Genomic DNA, 12,018 nt, shown 5'->3' on the forward strand with positions numbered 1-12,018 from the left:
GGAGGATAGGATAGGATCGAGGATAGGATAGGTAATTGGATAGGATAGAGGATAGGATAAGGTAGAGGATAGTATAGGATAGAGGATAGGATAGAGGATCGGATAGGATAGGATAGAGGATAGGATAGAGGATCGGATAGAGGATAGGATAGGATAGAGGAAAGGATAGGTTAGAGGATAGGATAGGTAATTGGATAGGATAGATGATAGGATAAGTTAGAGGATAGTATAGGATAGAGGATAGGATAGGATAGAAGATAGGATAGGATAAAAGACAGGATAGGATAGAGGATAGGATAGGATAGATGATATTATAGGATAGAGGATAGGATATGGTAGAGTAAACGATATTATAGAGGATAGGATAGGATAGAGGATCGGATAGAGGATAGGATAGGATAGAGGATGGTATAGAGGATAGGATAGAGGATAGGATAGGATAGAGGATAGGATAGGAAAGAGGATAGGATAGGATACGATAGAGGATAGGATAGATGATAGGATAGGATAGAGGATAGGATAGGATACGATAGAGGATAGGATAGATGATAGGATAGGATAGAGGATCTGATAGAGGATACGATCGGATAGAGGATAGGATAGGATAGAGGATCGGATAGGTAATTGGATAGGATAGGGGAGAGGATAAGGTAGAGGCTAGTATAGGATAGAGGATCTGATAGAGGATAGGATAGGATGGAGGATAGGATAGGATCGAGGATAGGATAGGTAATTGGATAGGATAGAGGATAGGATATGATAGAGGATAGTATAGGATAGAGGATAGGATAGAGGATCGGATAGGATAGGATAGAGGATAGGATAGAGGATAGGATAGGGGATCGGATAGAGGATAGGATGGGATAGAGGAAAGGATAGGATAGAGGATAGGATATTTAATTGGATAGGATAGAGGATAGGATAAGTTAGAGGATAGTATAGGATAGAGGATAGGATAGGATAGAGGATAGGATAGGATAAAGGATAGGATAGGATAGAGGATAGGATAGGATAGAGGATAGAATAGGATAGATGATAGGATAGGATAGAGAATAGGATAGGATAGAGGAGAGGATAGGATAGAGGATAGGATAGAGGATAGGATAGGATAGAGGATAGGAAAGGATGGAGGATAGGATGGGATAGAGGATAGGATAGGATAGAGGATAGGATAGGATAGAGGATAGGATAGGATAGAGGATAGGATAGAGGATAGGATAGGATAGAGGATAGGATAGGATAGAGGATAGGATAGGTAATTGGATAGGATAGAGTATAGGATAAGGTAGAGGATAGGATAGGATAGGATAGGATAGAGGATAGGGTAGGATAGAGGATAGGATAGAGGATCGGATAGAGGATAGGATAGGATAGAGGAAAGGATAGGATAGAGGATACGATAGGAAATGGATAGGATAGAGGATAGGATAAGGTAGAGGATAGTATAAGATAGAGGATAGGATAGGATAGAGGATAGCATAGGATAAAGGATAGGATAGGATAGTGGATAGGATAGGATAGAGGATAGGATAGGACAGAGGATCGGATAGAAGATAGGATAGGATAGAGGATAGGATATGATAGAGTAAACGATATTATAGAGGATAGGATAGGATAGAGGATCGGATAGAGGATAGGATAGGATAGAGGATGGTATAGAGGATAGGATAGAGGATAGGATAGGATAGAGGATCGGATAGAGGATAGGATAGGATAGAGGATAGGATAGGATAGAGGAAAGGATAGGATAGAGGATAGGATAGGTAATTGGATAGGATAGAGGATAGGATAAGGTAGAGGATAGGATAGGATAGAGGATAGGATAGGATAGAGGATAGGATAGGATAGAGGATAGAATGGGATAGAAGATAGGATAGAGGATAGGATAGAGGATCGGATAGAGGATAGGATAGGATAGAGGAAAGGATAGGATAGAGGATAGGATAGGTAATTGGATAGGATAGAGGATAGGATAAGTTAGAGGATAGTATAGGATAGAGGATAGGATCGGATAGAGGAAAGGATATTATAGAAGATAGGATAGGATAGATGATAGGATAGGATAGAGGAGAGGATAGGATAGAGGATAGGATAGGATAAAGGATAGGATTGGATAGAGGATCGGATAGAGGATAGGATAGGTAATTGGATAGGATAGAGGATAGGATAAGTTAGAGGATAGTATAGGATAGAGGATAGGATCGGATAGAGGAAAGGATAGAATAGAAGATAGGATAGGATAGATGATAGGATAGGAAAGAGGGTAGGATATGATAGAGGATAGACTATAGGATAGGATAGAGGATAGGATAGGATAGGATAGAGGATAGGATAGAGGATAGGATAGGATAGAGGATGGTATAGAGGATAGGATAGAGGATAGGATAGGATAGAGGATCGGATAGAGGATAGGATAGGATAGAGGATAGGATAGGCTAGAGGAAAGGATAGGATAGAGGATAGGATAGGTAATTGGATAGGATAGAGGATAGGATAAGGTAGAGGATAGGATAGGATAGAGGATAGGATAGGATAGAGGATAGGATAGGATAGAGGATAGAATGGGATAGAAGATAGGATAGAGGATAGGATAGAGGATCGGATAGAGGATAGGATAGGATAGAGGAAAGGATAGGATAGAGGATAGGATAGGTAATTGGATAGGATAGAGGATAGGATAAGTTAGAGGATAGTATAGGATAGAGGATAGGATCGGATAGAGGAAAGGATATTATAGATGATAGGATAGGATAGATGATAGGATAGGATAGAGGAGAGGATAGGATAGAGGATAGGATAGGATAGATAATAGGATAGGATCGAGTATAGAATAGGATAGAGGATAGGATAGGATAGAGGATAGGATAGGATTGATTATAGGATAGGATAGAGTAAAGGATAGGATAGAGGATCGGATAGGTGATTGGATAGGATAGAGGATAGGATAGGATAGAGGATAGGATAGGATAGAGGATAGGATAGGATAGAGGATAGGATAGGATAGAGGATAGGATAGGATAGGATAGAGGATAGGATAGGATAAAGGATAGGATACGATAGATGATAGGATAGGATAGAGGATAGGATAGGGGATTGGATAGGATAGAGGATAGGATAGGGTAGATGATAGGATCGGATAGAGGATAGGATAGGGGATTGGATAGGATAGAGTATAGGATACGATAGAGGATAGGATCGGATAGGGGAAAGGATAGGGGATTGGATAGGATAGAGGATAGGAGACGATAGAGGATATTATAGGGGATTGGATAGTATAGAGGATAGGAGACGATAGAGGATAGGATTGGGGATTGTATAGGATAGAGGACAGGAGACGATAGAGGATAGGATAGGGTAGAGGATAGGATAGGATAGGATACAGGATAGGATAGGATAGAGGATAGGATATTATAGAGGATAGGATAGGATAGAGGATAGGATAGGATAGAGGATAGGATAGGTTAGAGGATAGGATAGAGGATAGGATAGGGGATTGTATAGGATAGAGGACAGGAGACGATAGAGGATAGGATAGGATAGAGGATAGGATAGGATAGGATACAGGATAGGATAGGATAGAGGATAGGATAGGATAGAGGATAGTATAGGATAGAGGATAGGATAGGATAGAGGATAGGATAGGATAGAGGATAGGATAGGATAGAGGAAAGGGTAGGATTGAGGATAGGATAGGATAGAGGAAAGGATAGGATAGAGGATTGGATAGGTGATTGGATAGGATAGAGGATAGGATAAGATAGAGGATAGTATAGGATAGAGGATAGATAGGATAGAGGTTAGTATAGGATAGAGGATAGGATAGGATAGAGGATAGGATAGGGGATTGTATAGGATAGAGGACAGGAGACGATAGAGGACAGGATAGGATAGAGGATAGGATAGGATAGAGCATAGGATATGATAGAGGATAGGATAGGATAGAGGATAGGATAGGATAGAGGATAGGATAGGATAGATTATAGAATAGGATAGAGGATAGGATAAGATAGAGGATAGGATAGGATTGAGGATAGGATAGGATAGAGGAAAGGATAGGATAGAGGATTGGATAGGTCATTGGATAGGATAGAGGATAGGATAGGATAGAGGATAGTATAGGATAGAGGATAGGATAGGATAGAGGATAGGATAGGATAGAGGATAGGATAGGGGATTGGATAGGATAGAGTATAGGATACGATAGAGGATAGGATCGGATAGAGGATGGTATAGAGGATAGGATAGAGGATAGGATAGGATAGAGGATGGTATAGAGGATAGGATAGAGGATAGGATAGGATAGAGGATAGGATAGGAAAGAGGATATGATAGGATACGATAGAGGATAGGATAGATGATGGGATAGGATAGAGGATCTGATAGAGGAAACGATCGGATAGAGGATAGGATAGGATAGAGGATCGGATAGGTAATTGGATAGGATAGGGGAGAGGGTAAGGTGGAGGCTAGTATAGGATAGAGGATCTGATAGAGGATAGGATATGATGGAGGATAGGATAGGATCGAGGATAGGATAGGTAATTGGATAGGATAGAGGATAGGATAAGGTAGAGGATAGTATAGGATAGAGGATAGGATAGAGGATCGGATAGGATAGGATAGAGGATAGGATAGAGGATCGGATAGAGGATAGGATAGGATAGAGGAAAGGATAGGTTAGAGGATAGGATAGGTAATTGGATAGGATAGATGATAGGATAAGTTAGAGGATAGTATAGGATAGAGGATAGGATAGGATAGAAGATAGGATAGGATAAAAGACAGGATAGGATAGAGGATAGGATAGGATAGATGATATTATAGGATAGAGGATAGGATATGGTAGAGTAAACGATATTATAGAGGATAGGATAGGATAGAGGATCGGATAGAGGATAGGATAGGATAGAGGATGGTATAGAGGATAGGATAGAGGATAGGATAGGATAGAGGATAGGATAGGAAAGAGGATAGGATAGGATACGATAGAGGATAGGATAGATGATAGGATAGGATAGAGGATAGGATAGGATACGATAGAGGATAGGATAGATGATAGGATAGGATAGAGGATCTGATAGAGGATACGATCGGATAGAGGATAGGATAGGATAGAGGATCGGATAGGTAATTGGATAGGATAGGGGAGAGGATAAGGTAGAGGCTAGTATAGGATAGAGGATCTGATAGAGGATAGGATAGGATGGAGGATAGGATAGGATCGAGGATAGGATAGGTAATTGGATAGGATAGAGGATAGGATATGATAGAGGATAGTATAGGATAGAGGATAGGATAGAGGATCGGATAGGATAGGATAGAGGATAGGATAGAGGATAGGATAGGGGATCGGATAGAGGATAGGATGGGATAGAGGAAAGGATAGGATAGAGGATAGGATATTTAATTGGATAGGATAGAGGATAGGATAAGTTAGAGGATAGTATAGGATAGGATAGAGGATAGGATAGGATAAAGGATAGGATATGATAGAGGATAGGATAGGATAGAGGATAGAATAGGATAGATGATAGGATAGGATAGAGAATAGGATAGGATAGAGGAGAGGATAGGATAGAGGATAGGATAGAGGATAGGATAGGATAGAGGATAGGAAAGGATAGAGGATAGGATGGGATAGAGGATAGGATAGGATAGAGGATAGGATAGGATAGAGGATAGGATAGGATAGAGGATAGGATAGAGGATAGGATAGGATAGAGGATAGGATAGGATAGAGGATAGGATAGGTAATTGGATAGGATAGAGTATAGGATAAGGTAGAGGATAGGATAGGATAGGATAGGATAGAGGATAGGGTAGGATAGAGGATAGGATAGAGGATCGGATAGAGGATAATATAGGATAGAGGAAAGGATAGGATAGAGGATACGATAGGAAATGGATAGGATAGAGGATAGGATAAGGTAGAGGATAGTATAAGATAGAGGATAGGATAGGATAGAGGATAGCATAGGATAAAGGATAGGATAGGATAGTGGATAGGATAGGATAGAGGATAGGATAGGACAGAGGATCGGATAGAAGATAGGATAGGATAGAGGATAGGATATGATAGAGTAAACGATATTATAGAGGATAGGATAGGATAGAGGATCGGATAGAGGATAGGATAGGATAGAGGATGGTATAGAGGATAGGATAGAGGATAGGATAGGATAGAGGATCGGATAGAGGATAGGATAGGATAGAGGATAGGATAGGATAGAGGAAAGGATAGGATAGAGGATAGGATAGGTAATTGGATAGGATAGAGGATAGGATAAGGTAGAGGATAGGATAGGATAGAGGATAGGATAGGATAGAGGATAGGATAGGATAGAGGATAGAATGGGATAGAAGATAGGATAGAGGATAGGATAGAGGATCGGATAGAGGATAGGATAGGATAGAGGAAAGGATATGATAGAGGATAGGATAGGTAATTGGATAGGATAGAGGATAGGATAAGTTAGAGGATAGTATAGGATAGAGGATAGGATCGGATAGAGGAAAGGATATTATAGAAGATAGGATAGGATAGATGATAGGATAGGATAGAGGAGAGGATAGGATAGAGGATAGGATAGGATAAAGGATAGGATTGGATAGAGGATCGGATAGAGGATAGGATAGGTAATTGGATAGGATAGAGGATAGGATAAGTTAGAGGATAGTATAGGATAGAGGATAGGATCGGATAGAGGAAAGGATAGAATAGAAGATAGGATAGGATAGATGATAGGATAGGAAAGAGGGTAGGATATGATAGAGGATTGACTATAGGATAGGATAGAGGATAGGATAGGATAGGATAGAGGATAGGATAGAGGATAGGATAGGATAGAGGATGGTATAGAGGATAGGATAGAGGATAGGATAGGATAGAGGATCGGATAGAGGATAGGATAGGATAGAGGATAGGATAGGATAGAGGAAAGGATAGGATAGAGGATAGGATAGGTAATTGGATAGGATAGAGGATAGGATAAGGTAGAGGATAGGATAGGATAGAGGATAGGATAGGATAGAGGATAGGATAGGATAGAGGATAGGATAGAGGATCGGATAGAGGATAGGATAGGATAGAGGAAAGGATAGGATAGAGGATAGGATAGGTAATTGGATAGGATAGAGGATAGGATAAGTTAGAGGATAGTATAGGATAGAGGATAGGATCGGATAGAGGAAAGGATATTATAGATGATAGGATAGGATAGATGATAGGATAGGATAGAGGAGAGGATAGGATAGAGGATAGGATAGGATAAAGGATAGGATTGGATAGAGGATCGGATAGAGGATAGGATAGGTAATTGGATAGGATAGAGGATAGGATAAGTTAGAGGATAGTATAGGATAGAGGATAGGATCGGATAGAGGAAAGGATAGAATAGAAGATAGGATAGGATAGATGATAGGATAGGAAAGAGGGTAGGATAGGATAGAGGATAGACTATAGGATAGGATAGAGGATAGGATAGGATAGGATAGAGGATAGGATAGAGGATCGGATAGGATAGGATAGAAGATAGGATAGGATAGAGGATAGGATAGGATAGGATAGAGGATAGGATAGGATAGAGGATAGAATAGGATAGAGGATAGGATAGGATAGAGGATAGAATAGGATAGATGATATTATAGGATAGAGGATAGGATGTGATAGAGTAAACGATATTATAGAGGATAGGATAGGATAGCGGATCTGATAGAGGATACGATCGGATAGAGGATAGGATAGGATAGAGGATAGGATAGGTAATTGGATAGGATAGAGGATAGGATAAGGTAGAGGATAGAATAGGATAGAGGATAGGATAGAGGATCGGATAGGATAGGATAGAAGATAGGATAGGATAGAGGATAGGATAGGATAGAGGATAGAATAGGATAGAGGATAGGATAGGATAGAGGACAGGATAGGATAGAGGATAGGATAGGATAGGATAGGATAGAGGATAGGATAGGATAGAGGATATAATACGATTGAGGAAAGGATAGGATAGAGGATAGGGTAGGATAGAGGATAGGATAGGATAGAGGATCGGATAGAGGATAGGATAGGATAGGATAGAGGATAGGATATAATAGAGGATAGGATAGGGTAGAGGATAGGATAGGATAGAGGATCGGATAGAGGACAGGATAGGATAGAGGATAGGATAGGATAGAGGATAGGATAGGATAGAGGATAGTATAGAGGATCGGATAGAGGATAGGATAGGATACAGGAAAGGATAGGATAGAGGATAGGATAGGTAATTGGATAGGATAGAGGATAGGATAAGTTAGAGGATAGTATAGGATAGAGGATAGGATCGGATAGAGGATAGGATAGGATTAAGGATAGGATAGGATAGAGGATAGGATAGGATAGAGGATAGGATAGGATAGAGGATAGAATAGGATAGATGATAGGATAGGATAGAGAATAGGATAGGATAGAGGATAGGATAGGATAGAGGATAGGATAGGATACGATAGAGGATAGGATAGGATAGAGGATCGGATAGAGGATAGGATAGGATAGAGGAAAGGATAGGATAGATGATCGGATAGAGGATAGGATATGATAGAGGATAGGATAGGATACGATAGAGGATAGGATAGAGGATCGGATAGAGGATAGGATAGGATAGAGGATCGGATAGAGGATAGGATAGGATAGAGGATAGGATAGGATACGATAGAGGATAGGATAGAGGATCGGATAGAGGATAGGATAGGATAGAGGATCGGATAGAGGATAGGATAGGATAGAGGATAGGATAGGATACGATAGAGGATAGGATAGGATAGAGGATCGGATAGAGGATAGGATAGGATAGAGTTTAGGATAGGATAGAGGATAGAATAGGATAGAGGATAGGATAGGATAGAGGATAGGATTGGATAGAGGATCGGATGGAGGATAGGATAGGATAGAGGATAGTATAGGATAGAGGATAGGATAGAATAGAGGATAGGATAGGGTAAAGGATAGGATTGCATAGAGGACAGGATAGGATACGATAGAGGATAGGATAGGATAGGATAGAGGATAGGATAAGTTAGAGGATAGTATAGGATAGAGGATAGGATCGGATAGAGGATAGGATAGGATAGAGGAAAGGATAGGATAGAAGATAGGATAGGATAGATGATAGGATAGGAAAGAGGGTAGGATAGGATAGAGGATAGACTATAGGATAGGATAGAGGATAGGATAGGATAGGATAGAGGAGAGGATAGGATAGAGGATAGGATAGGATAAAGGATAGGATTGGATAGAGGATCGGATAGAGGATAGAATAGGATAGAGGATAGGATAGGATAGAGGATAGTATATGGTAGAGGATAGGATAGAATAGAGGATAGGATATGATAGAGTAAACGATATTATAGAGGATAGGATAGGATAGAGGATCGGATAGAGGATAGGATAGGATAGAGGATGGTATAGAGGATAGGATAGAGGATAGGATAGGAAAGAGGATAGGATAGGATACGATAGAGGATAGGATAGATGATAGGATACGATAGAGGATCTGATAGAGGATAGGATAGGATACAGGATAGGATAGGATAGAGGATCGGATAGAGGATAGGATAGGATAGAGGATAGGATAGGATACGATAGAGGATAGGATAGGATAGAGGATCGGATAGAGGATAGGATAGGATAGAGTTTAGGATAGGATAGAGGATAGAATAGGATAGAGGATAGGATAGGATAGAGGATAGGATTGGATAGAGGATCGGATGGAGGATAGGATAGGATAGAGGATAGTATAGGATAGAGGATAGGATAGAATAGAGGATAGGATAGGGTAAAGGATAGGATTGCATAGAGGACAGGATAGGATACGATAGAGGATAGGATAGGATAGGATAGAGGATAGGATAAGTTAGAGGATAGTATAGGATAGAGGATAGGATCGGATAGAGGATAGGATAGGATAGAGGAAAGGATAGGATAGAAGATAGGATAGGATAGATGATAGGATAGGAAAGAGGGTAGGATAGGATAGAGGATAGACTATAGGATAGGATAGAGGATAGGATAGGATAGGATAGAGGAGAGGATAGGATAGAGGATAGGATAGGATAAAGGATAGGATTGGATAGAGGATCGGATAGAGGATAGAATAGGATAGAGGATAGGATAGGATAGAGGATAGTATATGGTAGAGGATAGGATAGAATAGAGGATAGGATATGATAGAGTAAACGATATTATAGAGGATAGGATAGGATAGAGGATCGGATAGAGGATAGGATAGGATAGAGGATGGTATAGAGGATAGGATAGAGGATAGGATAGGAAAGAGGATAGGATAGGATACGATAGAGGATAGGATAGATGATAGGATACGATAGAGGATCTGATAGAGGATAGGATAGGATACAGGATAGGATAGGATAGAGGATCGGATAGAGGATAGGATAGGATAGAGGATAGGATAGGATAGAGTATAGGATAGGATACGATAGAGGATAGGATAGATGATAGGATAGGATAGAGGATCTGATAGAGGATACGATCGGATAGAGGATAGGATAGGATAGCGGATCTGATAGAGGATACGATCGGATAGAGGATGGGATAGGATAGATTATCGGATAGGTAATTGGATAGGATAGGGGATAGGATAAGGTAGAGGCTAGTATGGGATAGAGGATCTGATAGAGGATAGGATAGGATGGAGGATAGGATAGGATACAGGATAGGATAAGTAATTAAATAGGATAGAGGATAGGATAAGGAAGAGGATAGTATAGGATAGAGGATAGGATAGAGGATCGGATAGGATAGGATAGGATAGAAGATAGGATAGGATAGAGGATAGGATAGGATAGAGGATAGGATAGGATAGAGGATAGAATAGGATAGAGGATAGGATAGGATAGAGGATAGAATAGGATAGATGATATTATAGGATAGAGGATAGGATATGATAGAGTAAACGATATTATAGAGGATAGGATAGGATAGCGGATCTGATAGAGGATACGATCGGATAGAGGATAGGATAGGATAGACGATAGGATAGGTAATTGGATAGGATAGAGGATAGGATAAGGTAGGGGATAGTATAGGATAGAGGATAGGATAGAGGATCGGATAGGATAGGATAGAAGATAGGATAGGATAGAGGATAGGATAGGATAGAGGATAGAATAGGATAGAGGATAGGATAGGATAGAGGACAGGATAGGATAGAGGATAGGATAGGATAGGATAGGATAGGATAGAGGATAGGATAGGATAGAGGATATAATACGATTGAGGAAAGGATAGGATAGAGGATAGGGTAGGATAGAGGATAGGATAGGATAGAGGATCGGATAGAGGATAGGATAGGATAGGATAGAGGATAGGATATAATAGAGGATAGGATAGGGTAGAGGATAGGATAGGATAGAGGATCGGATAGAGGATAGGATAGGATAGAGGATAGGATAGGATAGAGGATAGGATAGGATAGAGGATAGTATAGAGGATCGGATAGAGGATAGGATAGGATAGAGGAAAGGATAGGATAGAGGATAGGATAGGTAATTGGATAGGATAGAGGATAGGATAAGTTAGAGGATAGTATAGGATAGAGGATAGGATCGGATAGAGGATAGGATAGGATTAAGGATAGGATAGGATTAAGGATAGGATAGGATAGAAGATAGGATAGGATAGAGGATAGGATAGGATAGAGGATAGAATAGGATAGAGGATAGGATAGGATAGAGGACAGGATAGGATAGAGGATAGGATAGGATAGGATAGGATAGGATAGAGGATAGGATAGGATAGAGGATATAATACGATTGAGGAAAGGATAGGATAGAGGATAGGGTAGGATAGAGGATAGGATAGGATAGAGGATCGGATAGAGGATAGGATAGGATAGGATAGAGGATAGGATATAATAGAGGATAGGATAGGGTAGAGGATAGGATAGGATAGAGGATCGGATAGAGGATAGGATAGGATAGAGGATAGGATAGGATAGAGGATAGGATAGGATAGAGGATAGT

The sequence above is a fragment of the Halictus rubicundus genome, unplaced genomic scaffold, assembly GCF_050948215.1.
Source record: "Halictus rubicundus isolate RS-2024b unplaced genomic scaffold, iyHalRubi1_principal scaffold0144, whole genome shotgun sequence".
In the NCBI taxonomy this organism is placed as follows: Eukaryota; Metazoa; Arthropoda; class Insecta; order Hymenoptera; family Halictidae; genus Halictus; species Halictus rubicundus.